This window comes from Adiantum capillus-veneris, chromosome 22 (genome assembly GCF_014529385.1).
Source record: "Adiantum capillus-veneris isolate H3 chromosome 22, ASM1452938v2, whole genome shotgun sequence".
In the NCBI taxonomy this organism is placed as follows: Eukaryota; Viridiplantae; Streptophyta; class Polypodiopsida; order Polypodiales; family Pteridaceae; genus Adiantum; species Adiantum capillus-veneris.
The window spans coordinates 98,425,341-98,444,713 of record NC_140952.1 but is presented as its reverse complement, the minus strand read 5'-3'; positions in this window follow the sequence as shown (position 1 = coordinate 98,444,713).

Below are 19,373 nucleotides of genomic sequence, written 5' to 3'. Positions count from 1 at the left end.
CCGGACATCTCTCTATATATTGTTTGAAGCGTAGCGATGCTTCCTTCACTCTCTCATCTTCTTTTTGCTTGAATGCATATATTTGGGACACTGTGTTATGCTTGATTCCCCTTTTAGAGAACTCCACAACAAATTCTTGCAACAATTGTTCAACGTTTGAGAAGGCATTTTTGTCCAACGGTTGGAACCAATACAATGCTATCCCTTCCAAGGTTAAGCCAAATCCCTCATACTGTGTATGAAAATAAAATACTTGTTCGGCTCTTAACACTTGTTTGAACAAGGATGCATGTACGTATGGATCCCTTAACCCATCATACTTCTTCTTGACACATTTGGCCAATTGATATGGTCTCATTGGTTCTAGTTCAACCATGTATCTTAGCGTGTTGGGGTCTCTCACAAGGACATCCCTCGTTCCTTCTTCTCGTCTTGGAGCAAATCCTAGTGGGATCCCCTTTGAGACATGTTTCGGAAATGTTGGTGGATTTGTAAGTCTAATTGGTGGTCTCTTGGTTCCACTCGATGAGGTAGGAGCTACACTCCCGTGAATAGCTATTTTGGATGTTTGAGGTCCATTTGATCCCATAGTTTCAATGTTAGCTTCTTGCCAATCATTCTCAAAAAACCCTAGTACGCTTACACTCGGTTGAAAGTAGTAAGCAGAGATTGGAGTACCCATGTATGTATATTTTTCTAGCTCAATTGGGCTGATAAGTTTGTACTCTCGTCCATACTTATCTACCATTAGAACTTTCACTCCCTGGTCATCTGTGTATGTGAAGGCATAGAGGTTCTTGTAGTATGTCAACTCTTCAATGATGGAATTTAAACATCTATAGAAGTTGTTTTGATCCCCAATAGGTAACCTATAAAGGCCATCATAAGTGTAATCCGTTAGAACTCTCGTGGCTTCATTGGTTTTGATGAACCTCACGTTGGGTTTGTTGATTAGAGGATGCTTCTCCTCTAAGTCTCCAACAATTTCCACTTTTTCTCTTCCAAATTCCCGCATTTTAGTTGATTGGTTTGGCTTCCAGTGAGCTACATGATCACTTGAAAAATATCCATGAGCCCTGCCTTGAGATTTGGCTTGATATGATTGATAAGCCTCATGGTCTTGTCTCAACCCTCTTGTTATAGGTATTGCAGTATTTCTAGCTGTTTGTGTAGGTGGCATAGCTCTGAGTTGAGTGGGAAACCCTAATGATGGATGAGTTGTCATGTTTAAGCCTCACTCAATACTCTCAAGATGGTCCTTGATAAGAACACCTTGGCTTAGTGCACACAATGCCTTTTTGCCCCTGGTCAAGTCTCTAAAAAGCCAAGAATTTGTGACTTTTTGGTCTCTGGAAATTGGTTTTGGGTACCCTAAAATTTTGGATTTAGGAAACCTAGTAAAATTCAGCCCACAAACTTTCTTCCTAGCTAGAGCACTTTTAGTGAACTGCACTTGAAACAACACTCACAATAGTCTCAGGACCAGAACACAGGAACTTTGGCTTGTATCTTGGCTTCCAGAGGGTATTTTTCACTCAAACTTGAGATTTGGGATGTACTCAAGTAGTTCTACAAACTTATGAAGTCAGATACCCCCACTATGTAGAGGTACACCGATCGCGATCATTGATCCCATGTCACAGATTTGGAAGATTTTTGCATAGTAGCTAGACCTTGATGTCTTGATACCAAGTGTCTTTGTATTTTTGAATTTGGAGATGTTTTGACCAATGAAAACCCAAATCCTAGGTGGTTTTGCAGTTATTGGCCTGATTGTGTAATTGGGACTTTGACTGCTTTCTTTTGCTCTTTTGACCTTGATTCTTTTGGAAAATATGTTGCACTAGATGTCAGCTACCTACTCAAAAAATTTCAGTCCAAAATGTCACTTGGGTACATCGATCGCGATCGTAGTTCCAGCTCCTTTTTGCATGAAATTTTAGGAGTTGATAGACATGGGTATGATTAGTCTATTCCCAAACCCACTTTGCATTTGGATCACAAAAACTTGAATTTTCTCAAAATTTTGGTCTGAAGGATCAGTGATCAGTGTTTGCCCTATTTGACAACTGTCTTTTGGTTTTTTGACCCTGGTTCTTTTGAGAAAGTTGTTTGTCTAGTCATTAGCTACCTACTCACCAAGTCTCAACTCAAAATGTCAGTATGGTACACCGATCGTGATCGTACTTTTGAGCCCAAATTGGATGAAACTTGTGGATATGGTAGACAATGATGTGTACAGTCTACTCCCCAAATCTTTTTGAATTTGGACAAGAAAAAGTCACGTTTTCACCAGATCTTGGTCTGCTGCAGTGGTTTCCTGATTGTCTACTGTTTTTGGCTATTTTGGTGATTTTTTTTGAATTTTGAAAACTCCTGGTATCTTATATAACCTAGGTGTATGTGTGGGTAAAGTCTGGTCAAAATCTGGGACTGAGGTACACCGATCGCGATCGTAGTTTTGAACCCAAATTGGATGAAACTTCACCAGCTTGTTCACTAGGCTATTTTAAGACTACCTGCCAAATCTTTTTGAATTTGGACTCAAAAAAGTCAAGAATTTACAGTTTCTTGGTCTGAAGTGCCTGATTTCCCGAATCTGTCAATTTGACTTGATTTTGGTGTTTGTTTTGGCATTTGAAAGCTATCTGGGGTTGTCCTGTGCACATGCTATCCCTCTACATAGTTTCTTCCCAGTCTTGATGTGTTTTGGTCTACTAAAAGTCAATTTCTATGCCAGTTTAGCAGTTTTTGACTTGGATCTGTATTCAGTGGTTTTGATCTGTTTTTTGTGGTTTTTGACCCTAGGTCCTGTAGACTTTTATGTTTGTATACACCTGAGGATCCCACAGATGAAATCTGGTCAAAATCTGGGACTGAGGTACACCGATCGCGATCGTAGTTTGGAGCCCAAATTAAACCAAATTTGGCATGCTTGTAGACACTGATGTTTTAAGGCTATCCCCCAAGTCTTTTTGCATTTGGATCACCAAAAGCCAAGATTTTGCACTTTCTAGGTCTATCATGCTAGTTTTACCCAAGTGGCCTGATTTTCTTGATTTTTGATGTTTTTGGGTTGGTTGCTTTAGACAAACTTGTTTAGAATGTTATCAGGAAGGCACATGTCAAATCTTGTACAATTCTGACATTGAGGTACACCGATCGCGATCGTAGTACCTAGGCCAAATCTGATGAAATTTTGTCTGCTCCCTCTGACAAGTATTTCCTAGTGTTTGGTGCTACCACTTTGTGATTTAAATCAATTTCAGCTCTGTTTGGTCTTGTTTGCCTTTTTGCCAAAGTTATGGTTTTCTGGTTTCTCGACTCTAACTTTTACCCCAAATCTGACTGGAATGTGATTTACTTATCCTACTCCTAAGTACAAAAATGAAAGAACATAAGAAAATGAATCAAACAAAACAAACAGGATAAAAAACGGATGATGGATCAGTACTCAATCAATACAAAGAAATTTGAAGAGAAAAAATGCTTAAAACAACCTCACTCCCAACTCCCTATATCTCTCAAGAGTAGATCTAGCCAGTCCACCGACCCTAGACTCAACTAAGCACTAAACCCCTGTCTAGATGCTTCACTGAAATGTAAATGGAATGGAAATTATCTTTTGAAACAATAAGAAAACTCTGAATACGCACTCGGTCACTCATCACCTAAGATTCATTCCCCGGCAGAGGCGCCAATGTTTGCAGGTCACTGTGACGGACGTCCATAGCATAGCTCTCAAGCATCAACATAAAATTATCGATACAGGGGAAGCAACTTGGATGAGGCATGGAAACTCACTAGGGTGTCAATCCTAATGAAGTGAACTCGAAGAGATGTAACTACTAACTCTACAAGAAAATCAAACGCACGAAAGACAAATAATCTGCTTATGTCCTTCTACACAGCTCTACAGTCATCACACTCGTTCACCATGCAAATCATATCGGAATCGCACGAAACTTGAAGGGAAGCTACAGGGGACTATCAGGAACATATCCTATCACTGTCACAGCATTCTGGAGAGGTACAATGATCGCGATCGTTCGTCCCACAGTACGCAAAAACAGTACACGAATGATCCTAAAGGGTCGTTTTTAGGTCCCTAAAGCCTCTCCTAGGGTCAAAACAACATAAAATACGCATATAAACACTCAAAACACTGATTTAAGGCCTAAACGGATGCGTCTGAAACCTTCAATGAATCTTGAATGCTTACACTTGAATGGAAGAGCAGAGTAAGAGGAACACAATGCAAGAAACAAAACTGAATTTGGATTACCGTAGCCACAGAAGCGATGATTACAAGTTGGAGCAAAGAGGTAGCTCTCTGTGCGTAACGTAGTAGTCCCTTATCTTCAAAAAATAATCTCCCCTTTCCCACCAACCTTAGTGTATTATATACATAGGGTTTTCTAAAGTGGCCGGCGGCCAACTTCTCATGGACCTTTACATACATCATTGGAAAAATTACATCTTTGACTCAGACTTGACATAGGTGATTGTCATTAGACTTTTACAGGGTTTGATGTATTAAACATCGGAAAAATAATGTGACCACATCAAAACTTTGGCCGGATGACCCAACGGGCGCCTTGGCTAGGTGGGCACTTGTATGTTGTTATCACCTCCAAACACTCTCATGACAGAGGAACAAAATCTAAGTCGCTTCATCCTTGGGCTTGGAGAAGATTTGGCTCCCAAAGTAGAGTCCCTTCGACCTATGTCACTGGTGGATGCTCTAATCCGGGCCAAGTCAAAACACAAGAATATTTTAAAGGGAGGTTCTACAACAAGTAGGAATCTTGATCTCCCTTCCTACCCCAATCAGCCATCCCAAGCACCCAAAGTTCCATTTATACCAAAGCCACTTGCCCAACCCCAACCATCACCGCACTTTGTTCATATGAATGCTCTTCTTGTCACTCAGTGTGGTTGGAAAATTTAGTGCTATGAATGCCTAGAATTTGGTCATAAGAAGGCCCAGTGCCCTAAAGGAAATGGCCCTAGTTATTTAAGCCTCCTTGTTAACCTTCAAAATCCACCCAATCAAGGGGGACAATTCAAAAACCTTGGAGCAAGAGAAAGAAATCCAACCCAAGCAAGAGCCCCTTCTACCACTCATTTCGTTCTCAAAGACCAACCGTCAATCCACCTAGATCAGCAACAGTAAACTTTGTCTCAGTAAATGATGGGATAGATGAACAATCCAATGTATATGCTGCCTTGAATGCTATTGACCAGAAGCAAAAATCTCCCATTCTCAAGGCTAAGGAAGAGTATGAGGAGGGAGCTAGGGAAAATTTTAGACAAGAAGGAGCCAAAGCTGCTACATAGAGTGGGAAGGAGCCAAAGTTTTTGGTACAGTGGGAGGACTATCTCACTGAAGATACTTACTCGAAGGACTAGTAATGCCTTACTTCTTCTTAGTTTTCTCAACTTTTTGATGAGAACTTTCCTCTTTTGTGCTCAAAATGGACCCCACTAGGCATGTAATTACCACGACAAGCTCTATCTTACTAAACGTTTGAGTCACCCAAGCAATGTAACCTAATTGTTTTGCTACATAATAACAAGATTAGTGTTATCCTTTGTAACTAAGCTAGCTACAATTGTATTTCTCTCAAGGGATTCTACAAAAATACCAGACATAGGAAGCTAAGAATGAGTTTAATTGTATTTGTCAAGAGAAACCAGAGAAAGAAGGATTTAAGACAAGAACAAAGATTTTAATAAACGACAAACTTGTAACAAAGATGGATTTTTTACAAGTCAATAACCCCATCCATGACATGATTACAAAAGCAACTATCACAAGCGGGACACATATTAGGCCTTTCAGTCATAGGAAGAATTCGTTGTGAAATTACTTCATTGATCTCGTGAGTATGAGGTGAGAAGTTAAAGGGCCCTCTAAGAGGTAAACCAAACTGAGGGTAAAGATATATCTTTTGACAAGGAAGAAATTGTGCAACCAAAAAGACTCACTCAGAGAATCCACGATACACCGACCTCATCACGTAGTAGTATCAAGGACCCAAACCCATTGCTTCAGTTACCATAGCCAAGCATACATTGTTGCGAAAGTGATCCCGACCCCAAAGTGTCACCCTTGTTATGTCTCGGAAGGTCCACCATTTGGTTTGAGCTACTGAAGTTCTCAAGTAAGGGAAAAGCAAGCGCTCATACTGCTTCACAAAATCCCTCTTGACTGATTCACTAGTCTGCTCTGCAGATGAGGGATGGCCACATATAAAATCAGCTCTTGCCACTGATCCATAAAGTAAGGTAATGAGCAAAGAGACAACAAAAATGGTTATAAGAGACAATCCTAAGAAGTTCTTGACAAGGAGATGGGAAGAAAAGAGAAAGAGGAAGGTAAGAATACCATAAGAAATGAGGATAGATTATCCCTTACATAGATGAACCAACTAGAGAAGAACAAATTAGCGTTATCTAGAAGCTAAAGGTGTAACTTGCAATTAAAGATTTATCACCTTTCTTGATTAATCTGAGCTGAGGATAGCTCTTTCTTTTTGTTAGGGAGTTTGTAAGGGCCTTCTCCTAGCACATATACAAAGCCAACACATCTAAGCCACCAACTTAAAAGATGAAAAAGAAAAAGAAAATAATAGAAAGAAAAAAAATGTTTGAGAAAATTTTGGACTCAATTTAAGCACCAAAGTATACTCACAAGACACTTCCAGTTTATGCCATGGGAACATGGACATAACCAATCATAGGAAATTAGCTTTCCATTTTGAGAAAATTAGCATAATGGAAAAGATAAGATAAGAAAAAAAGAAAAATAAAAAGATAAAGAAAGAAAAGACAAGATAAGGATAAGGTGAGAAAGTAACTTATTGAGAAAGTTTTGATAAGTAAGATAAGTTATCAAGATAAGGAAGATAATCTATCAAGATAAGTGAAAGCACTTATAAAAAATGTGCATAAAAAGAGGGTTTCTCTTCTCATTTTTCACTTCTCTCCTTCATTTTTCTCAAGATGCAAGCTTGAGAAAGCCATAGCCAAACCTCTTCACACACACACACACACACACAGGGAAGCCATGGCCAAAACCCTAATCAAGTTTATCAAAAACTTGATCTTCTTCTTCACACTACCCTCTCCCTCTCCTCTCTCCTAATTCTCAAGATTTCCATAATTTGAATCCCCTTTGCCTCTTACCATTCTCTCCTTCCAAGTATCCAAATTGGTGGTCTTCAAGCAAAGTGAAGAGCCGACTATATCCAAAGCAAGGAGAAGACTAAGCCATACACACACACACACACACACACTAAGGTAATGTTTTCTTGTTCTTTTGATGCTCTTGCACTTGCTTAAAAGTGATTTACTTTCATGCTTACATAAAATCATACTTCAGCTCTCATTTTTTCATAAGCAAGCCTTTTGCTTGGGAAAAAGAAATAATTACTTAATTTTGTTGTTTCCCTCTAATTATAGTTGATTACTAATCATGTTGCTAACAACTAACCCTTATGTTATTTCAAGTTCCGTTCTCTAGATTACTAGACTAAAATGGCATAGAGAGAGTAGAAAGCACTCTCTCTAATCATAGGCGGCTAGAGATCATACTTATATTTCAAGTTCCGTTCTCTAGATTACCAGACTAATATGGCATAGAGAGAGTAGAAAGCACTCTCTTTAACCATAGGTGACTAGAGATCATACCTATATTTCAAGTTCCATTCACTAGATTACCAGACTAATATGGCATAGAGAGAGTAGAAAACACTCTCTTTAACCATAGGTGACTGGAGATCATACTAAAATAGCATGCATGTTGGATGATGATTAATATCTATGTGTATCCTTAAACCCCGCCATAAATATCTTTTTCTATTTTCAAGATGCACAAGATAATTGACACATAATCACGGGCAATTAAGTATTGAATTTTTTTGAAATTAACCATTCTATTCAAAGTGGCATTATAATTTACTCTAAAAATAATGATCTTATGAAAGGTTGATAAGTTTTTCTTTAAATTTAAGAAATAGGATTTCTTTTCTTTCAAAGAGAAAAAAAGCATGACATTGTGTGAGTTTTGTTTAGTGATACAAATAAGTCAATGCTAATTCTCTCAAGGAGAGTTAAGTTTTGAAGGGTAGACCTATCTTAATCAAAGGAGTTGTTTTTTGGAAGTGGAATTTCCTTTCAATTAAGGTATTCCCCCCCTCTTATCAATTGGAAAGTCCCAAAATCATAAGCCTCTCCTAGAGCTGCATAATTAATCCTCTCCACAATAGTAGAGGTATGCGTAAATCCCTTCTTAAAGAAGAATTTGTTAATCATTCATACACGATTGCATGAACCATTTTTCACCACACTAGCATGTCCACTCTTAGGAACTTCACATTTTTTTCGCTTACACTACCATGCATGGAAGGGTTTTACTCTTGCATAAGCATTCAAAGGAAGTTCTTGATCATTTGTCTCAAGATTGCAAGTTGGTGCATTCCAAAGTTTTGTGTTTACCACACATAGATTACACAAAAGCAAAAACTCATTGTAGAAAGCATATGCATTGATCATTTTAAGTTTTTCTACTTTCAAGTTTGTTTTGCAAATTCAAAGGGGGGAGTAAGAGGATAGCTTCAGAGATGTGGTGACCGTGTTGCTTGAACATAAAACTCCCATTGCTTCCATGGAGATGTCCCATGGATGGCAAATGATGTAAAGGGACCAAAATGGGATTCGTCAAAGTCAGGGTTAACTTGAGACTTATGTCGAGACAAAACTTTTTAAACTTCCAAGAGACTCGTGTATTTCTTAAGGTCTTGTTTGATTAAAGATTAAAATGAACTAGAAAGTAAGAGACTATAATTCAAAGAGCTCAATTTAAATTTAAAATAGGATTAAAACTTTACCGAGAAGATTTGACGTGGATAGCCCTAGCATAACATAGAAGATTTAAGTGTGAACTTTGTCTTACATGCGTGGAAAAGGCTGACGCAGGTGTTTACCTGTGGGATACAACGGGGTATGGTTTTTTTTGGCTAGGACTGATAACCATTGGTCTATGTTTTGAGCTCGGGTTCATTCACTGTCCTAAAAATGGGATAGAATGAGAGTGTGTCATGGCCGGGTGATAGGGACCCACAGATGCGTCTTTCAATCGGCCGCTTGATGCCGACGGGAAAATTTAGGAAGGAAAAATGGATCTTGAAGGAATCAGGATAAAGGAAAAGGATCTGAATTTAATTAAGGAACTCTTCTAAATTGTTTGGTAAAAAGAAACCTTGGAAAGGCTAGGAACCTAAATGGGCTATTCCGCAATTATCCTCATCAATCGGACCTTTGCTTTGCTTCTTGGATTATTGATTTTGAAAAAAAATCTAGAATAGAATATTTTTTTTGTAAGCCTTTCCCACACAAGATAAAGAAAAATAAGAATTGGAAATTGTGTATAAGCGCTAGGGATATGCTTGGAGCTGTATATGTGATTTCTTGAAAGATAACTATATAATTTTAGTAATACTAAAGAAAAACATAAGTAAAATATTCTAAAAATAAAAACGTGGGAACGAGCCAATAAATGCATACTTGGAAGGGTATGCAACAATTTGCATGCTACTTTCAAATGCTTGAAATGTATTCTTGGTTTGGCATGATTAGAATATTGTTTTCTAGTATCCTAGTACTACCTTGGGAAGGTGCATTTACAAAAGGGTTCGGTGGGTGGGCAGATTTTGGAGGGTTAATTTGTTGGCTGAAAAGTTGAACCCAATTTTAAGTTTCCATTAAGTAAAATCAAAACCAAGGAAAGGGATCCCGATCTACGAAGTGGGGACCAAACTTGGGGACGAGGGTTTGCGCTCTCACGGCTGTGCTTGGCCATAACCAAAAAAAGGCGTCAATGACCTTGAACCAAGGGTGAACTAGAGAACTCCTACTAGTTGACCCTGGAAGGTGGAGTTCAAATTTAGTCTGATGACTTTGATTGGAAAGTTGGATCGGTAAGCAATGGTGCTTTGGGGCTAAGGGATCCATATGGGAGAAAGTGAATGCTATCACCCCCTTAAGTTGGCGTCGAAGAGCAGGAGGAATCCTGTCTTGGTGTCGGTCTCAAGTGAGAGGGATGTCGGAGATCACGGTGTATCCATTTGGAGATGGTACAGCCGGTGGTCCCTGGCATGGCTCTCATAAGCATATAAATACCACCTCTTTCTCTTGGCGGATGAGGGCAATCCGGTGCATAATTTCCTTCTTCACCACAATTGTAAGACCTGGCGGGCAATGGTCTTGCCTTGCCCCTTGCTCCTATTGGTTGACCTCTATCCATCACACTTAGCCAAAATTCTTGCATTTTCTTGGACTAATCATGTATGGTTCACACCCAATTCTGCAGCAAAACGGCTACACCTTAGTTCCCATGGTTCTCTTTATGAGCAACATCCCTGAACCTGGGGTTGGGTAGGAAGCACCGCTTCGTATAGCCCGACATGCCCTGGTTGATCTTGTTTTTCTATCCTCCTGCTCTTCGCCTTTGTAATGGCCCCTCTGCACCATTGTAGTTTTTTGGGCTTTCAATATCCACTTTCTCCCTCACTTTAGGATGTAGCCATGCCATGAATTTATCCAACTTAAAGTAGTCTCCATTAGCCAACTGCATGGCCGCCGCTAACTCTACTCAAAAAACTTTAAAATGATAAAAAAACAGACTCAATTCTTCACTTACATCCTATTTGCGTGCCTTGAGTTTTGCATCCATCTCAATTGCGAACAGCTTTTTGCGGAAATTGTGTAGGAAAGGCGCCCGTAGAACTGGCCAAGCATGCCTCTGCTCACCTTCCAAATCTTTGTATCACACCTTTGCTTGATCCCATCACCAACAACAACGTCTGCATCTTACTGTCCTTGTTCAACATACACAATGACAACATATATAGCTCAAAGTCTGAAATCCACTCATTAGGACTCTCTTCACCTGTGAAAATTGGCCCATAGCTTTGAGACTCCATGCCGACCAACACTAAAATTTCTTCTTTTCACCTATCTGGGAGCAATGAGTGTGCTCCTCCGTGGTGGCACCAAAAGATGGAGAGGGGGAATGGGGAACACCCCTAGAACACACACAATTGCCTCACTATAGCTCAGGGAATTCAAAACACCCCTATCCTCTTAGAAACACCTTCCAAAGATAGAAATCACACTCACATGCCACCACCTACACACCCCTCAACACACGCACACTAGCAAAAATTCCATTAAACTCACGCACACCATTAATGATCATTTAGACACACCCAACACACACCATCGCTCAAATTTTCACTCCCTTTGCACCACAAAATGAGCCGGGGATACACACATCTCTGGCACCGACACACACAAAGTGCAAGGGAAAAGAGAGGGAAAGGGGAAAACAATGCTAGAAAACGGGGAGCAACGGCTTTCAATTGCTTAACCAAAGAATACATCAAATTTTGTACGCCATTTTGCGACACCACATGGCCCAGCAACTACGTTGGAGGCTGTACAAACTTCTTTTTAGGGTTCAATTGACCTCCTTCTTTGTTAAGCCTATGAAAACATAGCCGCAGCTTTACAAAATGATCCACCCTTGAGCTACAACACCCAATGTCATCCATGAAAACCCTAATGAACCTGCCCAAGTAGGGGCCAAACACCCTATTTATCCAATCCTAGAGGGTGGCATATGCATTCACCAAACCAAACGGCATCTTACAATAGGCAAAACATCCCCATGGAGAGATAACCGTTGTCTTTAGTTGGTCTTTAAATGAAATCCCTATATGAAAGTACCCTAAAAACGCATCCATGATGGAGTACCTTTCATGTCCAACCATCTGATTTAAGATTTCATCTTGAAACGACAATGGGTAGTGGTTTCTCTTGGTTGTTACATTCATTGGCTTGTAGTCGACGCACACCCGCCATTTCCCATTCTTCTTAGGGGTGATAACAACCGGGGGAACCCACTTTGACTCGTTCATGAGGTATATAATACGTGCATCCAACAATTGATTAATCTCTTGCCAGAGAGATTCTATTTAAACCTCCCCTAACCTTCTTAGCTTTTGTGTTTTGGTCTTATACCATTCCTTGAGAAATATCTTGTGCTCTACATCCTGCATATTGAGGCGGTCCGGGGCAACAAGAGAGGCGACCTCTAAACACCCCTCAAGGATCCCGTGCTCCTCAATTGGGGTTGGGGCAACCACAAGCACAACATTGGCAACAAACCCATAGCCAAACCCAAACAAGATAGGGGCACCACCTAGTTATGGTATGCAAACTAGGATGCAAGAGAGATTTTTCACAACCAAGAAGATGTGCCACAAAACACACACAAATAACCTCACACCAAGACACACACAAAATGCACCAGAGAGAGCTAGAGCAAAGGGAAGAGAGAGAGGAATGGATCTTGCGTAATACCTTATTTGTGACTTGCAAATGGAGATGGTCCATTATGATGCTATAGTAAAGCTTATACAGAAACTAAGTCAATGCTTAGTGAATACTAAACATTGCCAACACACACACATTGTCTTAGGGTGTGGGAGACCTTTCACCACATTATCCTCTTACAATGGACACAAAATTGGCAATGAAAACACACCAAAACGCTTTCTCAAACAAGATCAAATGATAGAAACTTAAAATACACAAATCACCTTGAATTCACCAAACCGTATTGCACAAGTGGAAGGACAAAGATTTGAACATCGAATCACACCTTTGATGCATTGAACCTCAATTTATTGATGATGGAGGAACATATACAATAGTGGTTTTGAGATATTGAACTCACACTCTCTCACTTGTAATGTGTAGCTTGAAAGCTTCTCTCACACCAAAAGTGAATCTCACAAAGTGGTTGCTACACCTAAGTCTCTCCTCACGCATAAAGTATTGGGGTGCTATGTGAAATATTGGAGGTTTTTTTACAAGAAGGAGAGGGGCCTATTTATAGGTTGGAGACTCTCATTAAGATTATTTGGAAATCATTATTTACAAGCTAACAAATCAGAATTATAATTTTTTTTAAATATCAAAACATTGCGGGCCTTCTTTGTCTGCTTGAGTCATGGATGTGGACTCAAAAGAGAGAATTATTGATGGCAGATAAGGTGAAATCAGAGTTTTAAGGAAGAGAGAGAGAGAGAGAGAGAGAGAGAGAGAGAGAGAGAGAGAGAGAGTTACTATGCACATGTCTTGAGGTGATGTGTCTTTTATGGTTACATCAATGGCTATTTTGTGTTAGTATGTTAGTGGTTAGTGTTAGTAATCATTAGAAAGTTAATGATATATTTACAATGGGTAGAATGACGTGGATGGTTGAAGTGAGATGGTTGAATGAAGTGAGAAAATCCTTGTGATGGTGAAGCTTGAAGAAGTTTTGGACTTACTTGTGTAGGTTCTCAAAATGACTATCGGTCCTCTTCTTTTTCTTCTCTTTTTTATGTCACCTCCATCAAGGTTGATCTCTTGATTTGCAGAGGTTAAGTATGGTTTATGTGCTGAATTTTATGTATATAAAGAAGGGGTAAGATGGAATTGTACTTTGGCATAGAGATGGTGTATGTACATGTAGAGCTCATATGAGAGCTATGGAAGTAAGAGGGGAGGTTAATGGTGAAGAAGGTGAGAGAAACCATAGAAGGTGTAAGTTTGAGTGAAGGATTGAGAGGAATGAGTGTGTGTGTGTGTATGTGTGTGTGTGTGGATGTGTGTTTGTGTGTGTGTAGAAATGTGGAAAGAGGTGAGAGAAGACTATGGACTACTTGTGAGAAAAGTGGGCAGACTGGGGTCCAATCAAAAAATTATACCTCACCGGTGGTAGCTCTAAAAATTATGAAACTTTTTGAGGTAATTATTTAGCTCTTGGTACATATTCTGTCTTCTAACCACCACTTCAAATTCGGAGTGGAGATGGATATAAAGAATCCCATCAAAATGTCTATTTTTCTTCATAAAAGAGTCTTCAGTGGTCCCCCCTTTTGTTGAATTTGCATATGGCTCCAAAGGTGAGCCCCTCCTTGCATTAGAGCATGACCTAATTGATTCTTAAGGGTTTGAAAATATGCATGGTTTTGGATTATGCATAAATATAATATATGGATATGATGGAAAGAAAACACGCTATTATATATAAACAATTCATAGACTCTAAAATAGTATGGGCTATATATATATATAATAAATATTTAAAAATATAGGGAATCAAATGAGGAGGGCCCTCATTTGTTTTTATTGATGTATATTTATTTACAAGAGGTAAGAAAAAATACCTATAGAAAATAGAAATTTAGTGAAAGGCAATGACTGATGGTGGAAGGTATTTTTTGAGGTTTTTCCTTGGAGTGGATTCACACCAAAAATAAGAGAAGTTTGTATGAAATGATTTTTTATAGAATACTTAAGTAAGAAAGATTATGGTAATGGTGAGTAAATGTACATAAAATAATTACAAAAATAACACACATCGTAAATACCAAAATAATTATGAAAATTAAAATAATTATCAAAATTCCCTATTTGTAGGCCCTATATACTTTGGCTTTTGTTTTTATTTATTTTTTTGGCTCAACTAGCCTAGTCACTAGTAGCTGAGGGTTTTAAGAAGATATGGGAAAAGTCCCCTAACTCACACACGCCTATGTACAATGAAAAGTAAGAATAGCCACAGTGTTTAGGTAATTTTGGTAGGGTGAGGTAGCTCACTATGGCAATTACGGAGAGCCAAAAAACGGCTATCATTAGTCCTCCTCCAGGATGATGGTATATTCATGTATCATCATAAAGCATCTTTTTCAAAGAGAGTTATTTTGAGTCCTCTATGATATCTGGTCCCTTGACAGGATTTTCATTCTGTGGCTTTTTGTCACACTCATGCTTCATGCAACAAAACTCACATGAGATAGTTGCTCTTTGATAGTTCTTTGGTAGATCCTTTGGTAGAACGCGACTCAAATAGGGCTTCAGAAAATACTCGTTTACCTTCCTCGAGTGCTCTTTACCATTCAAGTAAGCTGATAGTAACTTGAATTGAAAGCCTTCTTGACTATGTATGACCCTTGCCATCTAGTTTCAAACTTGGCATCAAAATGATTGTCAAGTCGATGTCATACCTTAGCACAAGCTCTCCTTCCTTGATGCCTTTGTTCTTGAGTTTCTTGTCAAGCTTCTCCTTTGCTTGGTAGCTTTTCTTTTGTAGCACTCGTAAGATGCTTCTCTTTTCCACTCAAGCTCCACTATGTAAGAAGTCGATCCATCCATACCTCTTGATCATCTTGTGTACCTATGAAGCCGTATTTTTGGGATGTTGAGCTCAATAGGCTGCAAAGCCTCTTGACCATACACCAAGTGAAATGGAGTGAACTCTGTTGCCTCTCTATATGTGGTTCAATATGCCCACAAGGCACCATCCAAGCAGTCATCCCATAACTTTGTTTTGTTTTGCACCGTCTTTCTAATGATGCCTGCAATGACACCATTAGCCTTCTCCACCAAACCATTTGACTCTAGGTAGTAGGGTGTGCTATGACGATGTAGAATGTGAAGCTCTTCACAAACTTCTATGAGTAAACCCTTCTTGAACCCTGGCCCATTATCCGAAACAATCTCTAGAGGTATGCCAAATCTACAACAAATATTAGTGTAAACAAACCTGCTCACTGTTTTTCCATTTAGCCTTGCCATACTTTGAACCTCTACCCGCCTAGTCATGTAATCAATAGCCACTAGAATGTAGAGTTTACTATTTTTTGTTCTAGGAAGAGGACCCATAGCATCAATGCCCCACTTTTCGAAGGGTCCATTTGCAAGCACTATTTGCCTCAGACCATGTACCAACCTCCTATTTTGATTTACCTGAAAATTGTGACAACTTTTACACCAATGCTGGACATCCACATGCAGACTTGGCCAAACATACCCCGCAAGAAAAATCTTCTTCACCGTTAATTCTTGGGAAAAATGACCACCACATGCCTTTTCATGCAAACCTTTTAGAATGGCTGGAATTTCCTGGATAGTTGGTACTCTTCTGCACACTTGATCTTTCTCTCTTTGATAGAGGGAGCCTTCTAGAAAGAGATAGAAACTTGCCTTCTTCATGAGTCTCCTCTTTTGAGCTTTTGTGAAATCTTGTGAAAGCTCAACCTCCAAAATGTAGCTAATAATGGGAGCCAATGACTCCAATCCCTGGTATCTCGATTGCTTGGCAACTGCTGCCACCATGATGACTTGCACTTCTTTCTCAACACATGTAACTGCTTGTTGTGCAAGTAAATTGGCATCTTCATTTTTTTTCCTAGAAATATGATATAATTGCACTTCTGCAAATTGATTACACAACCTACAAATGGCATGAACTTTTGTCCTTAAGCTTTCATTCTTGCATGCCCAAATGCCTAAGATTTTCTTCACGATGAGAAGTGCATCCCCCTTTACCATGAGAGGTTGTATACCTTGACTAATGCACATCTTCCAACCATGAAGTAGTGTGTCGTATTCTGGTTCATTGTTGCTAGTTGAACCTGGTAAATTGACCTTCTCTTTCATGACCACCTCTCCACTTGGGTTGAGCAACACTAGCCCTCCCCCCTGCTTTTCATGTGGCTCGTCAAAAAGCTCCATCAAAGAACAAGGTAAAAGAATTAGGAATACTTTTTGGTGGTGGAAATGGTAGGGTCTTTACTTCAGGCACCTTAATCTTCTTTTCATGTACCCTGTAAGTGAGAATCCCTACCAATTGTGCACGCACACTATCTTCTACCTTGAAAGAGTATTGAAACTCTTGCAACTCCATAATCCACTTTGAGATTCTAGTGCTAAGATTTATTTGAGATGACACCTAAGGGAACAATTTTTCTATAGTGAGGATTACAAAAGGTTTTGGTAGCAAGCAGGATCTAAACTTTCTCACTGCAAACATGAGAGAAAGCATCATGAGTTCTGCCTCCTTAAAGCCTCTCTCCAAAGCATTCATGGCCCTACTAGCAAAATAGATGGGTTGCATCCTAGCACTGTGGGGATCTTGTTGTAGCAAAACAGAACGAATTGTTTCTTTTCCAACACTAGAGCTAACAAATAATTTGTACTCCCAACAAGGAGGCATAAGTGTTGGTAGTTCTGACAGAATGAATTTGATGCTACAAAAATATTCTTCAAGCTCATCAGACCAAACAAAATCAACTTGTTGTGTCAATTTCTGCAAGGGGTGAAGTAACTCCAAGGCTAAGTCAATGAAGCGTGACAAATACTTCACCTTTTGAATGAATGAGATGACCTCCTTAAGACTCTTGGGTGATGGTAACTCAATAAGAGCCTTTGCCTTTGAAGGATCCACCTCAATACCTTTATAGGAAACCTTGTGACCAAGCAAGATCACTTCATCCTCACCTATGTGACATTTGTCGGGGTTGAGTTGACCTCCGATGTCATAGAGTTTCTTCAAACCTTCTTCTACCCTTTGTAGATGTAATGATTTTGAGCTATAAATGCAAAAATCATCAATAAAAACCCTAATGGACTTTCCAAAGAATGCTTGAAACACCATGTTCATGAAATTTTGGAAAGTTGTAGGAGCATTTGTAAAGCCAAATGGCATGACTCTGAAAGCATAACAACCCCACGGAGTGATGAGGTTGTTTTCAACTGATCCTCTAATGCGATACCTATTTGAAAGTAGTCCGAGTAGCCATCACACACAATGTACTTTTCATGACCAGCTACCTCATTTAGTATCTCATCCTAAAATGGGAGGGAAAAGTGGTCTATTTTTATTGTCTCATTCAGTGGGACGGTAATCCACACACACCCTCCACTTGCCGTTTTTCTTGAAGTGACAACAACAGGAGAGACCCACTATGAATTCTCCACTGGATAAATGAAACCTGATGCTAGAAGCTTTCTTACCTCCTTGACTAAAGCTTGTTCCTTGATGACTCCTAGCCTTCTAGCTTTTGAGCCTTAGGTGTGGCATCTGGCTTTAGCTTGATCTTGTGTTGAACATCATCTACTCCACGCACGTAGGTGTAGTCTAAAGAAAAAAGCCTAGGACGTCACCTTAACACACCTTTGAACTCTTATCTTTCATCCTTTGTAAGTGTGGTAGACAACATACCTTAGAACATTCCTTCATCTTTCACATTTTGGTCTCTTGAGGACCTACCTCCTCCAAGCTTAAACCTTACGCCCATGACTTCAATGGAAGATTCCTCTTCCGTAGTGCTACCGCTACCTTCTTCTTTTGAAGTGCTATCAGTACAGTCTTCCTCCGTCTCACTTTGTGATGATTCTTCATGGATCTCCTCTTGATATTGCTCCTTCATGTCAAAGACAACCTTCTTATGATTGTCATTCCTGCAGATCAACTTTCCACTTTCCCAATCCTGCAAAGCTCGCATTTTCATTAGCCATGGTCTTCCTAGGATAAATGGATAGCCACTTCCCTTGGTTGACATAATATAAAAATCCACTGCCTTCTTAATGCCAAAGGCCACCACAAAAACATTTTTACAAATGCCTACACACCTAGCCTTGCTATTGTTTGCCATCTTGACTTTGATTTCAGGTGTCTCATGGATGTGCATGTCTAGTCTTTGCATGAGTCCCTCTGCCATGATGCAAATTTGTGCACCCCCATACATTAGACCTTTCCTAACCAATCTTCCTTTGATGTAACAATCTAGCATAGGTGTAATATCCTCATTCATTTGAGCTTGTGCAATTTTTACAGCAGGCACACTCTCTTTTACCTTTCTCTTAGTGCTAACTGCCCTTGTTAAATCCCTCCTAACTCGTGGACATAATTCAAGAAATTGAGGCCATGAGATATCAGGACCCTTACCTCTCATGTCTTTCAACAAGTTGTACGGAGCCGTACCATGTCCAAGAGGGAAGTCTTGGAGGTTGATACGACGTCGAGTCCTCTTGGTTTCCTTGGTCTCCTTTTCCTTCTTTTCTCATCCATGATCACTTTGTGACGTGACTTCTTCTTTCTCCTTACCTTTTCCACGGCCACGCTTAATGCCATTTTCTTCCATGTCAACCTCTTTTGAATTTTTCACCTCTACCACATGCACATTTGGGTATGGCAAAGGTGGAACTCCTTCCACTCCTTGTGGAGGTGGTCTTGCTCCATTTGGCCTTTGTAGAAGCCGTGGTTGTTGCTAACTAGTTCCTTCACGTGCATTCATCACTAGGTAATTCAAGTAAGGTCTCCTTGGCTCCCCACAAGGCCAAGGACAACTATACATCCCATGCCCAGACTCTCCGCAGTTCCAACATTACAAAAGTCGTCTAGGCCGTGGCTCTCACTCCTCTGCTTTCTCTGTTTGTCCCTTGGGATCTACAGCTTGTGCAAGGTGGAT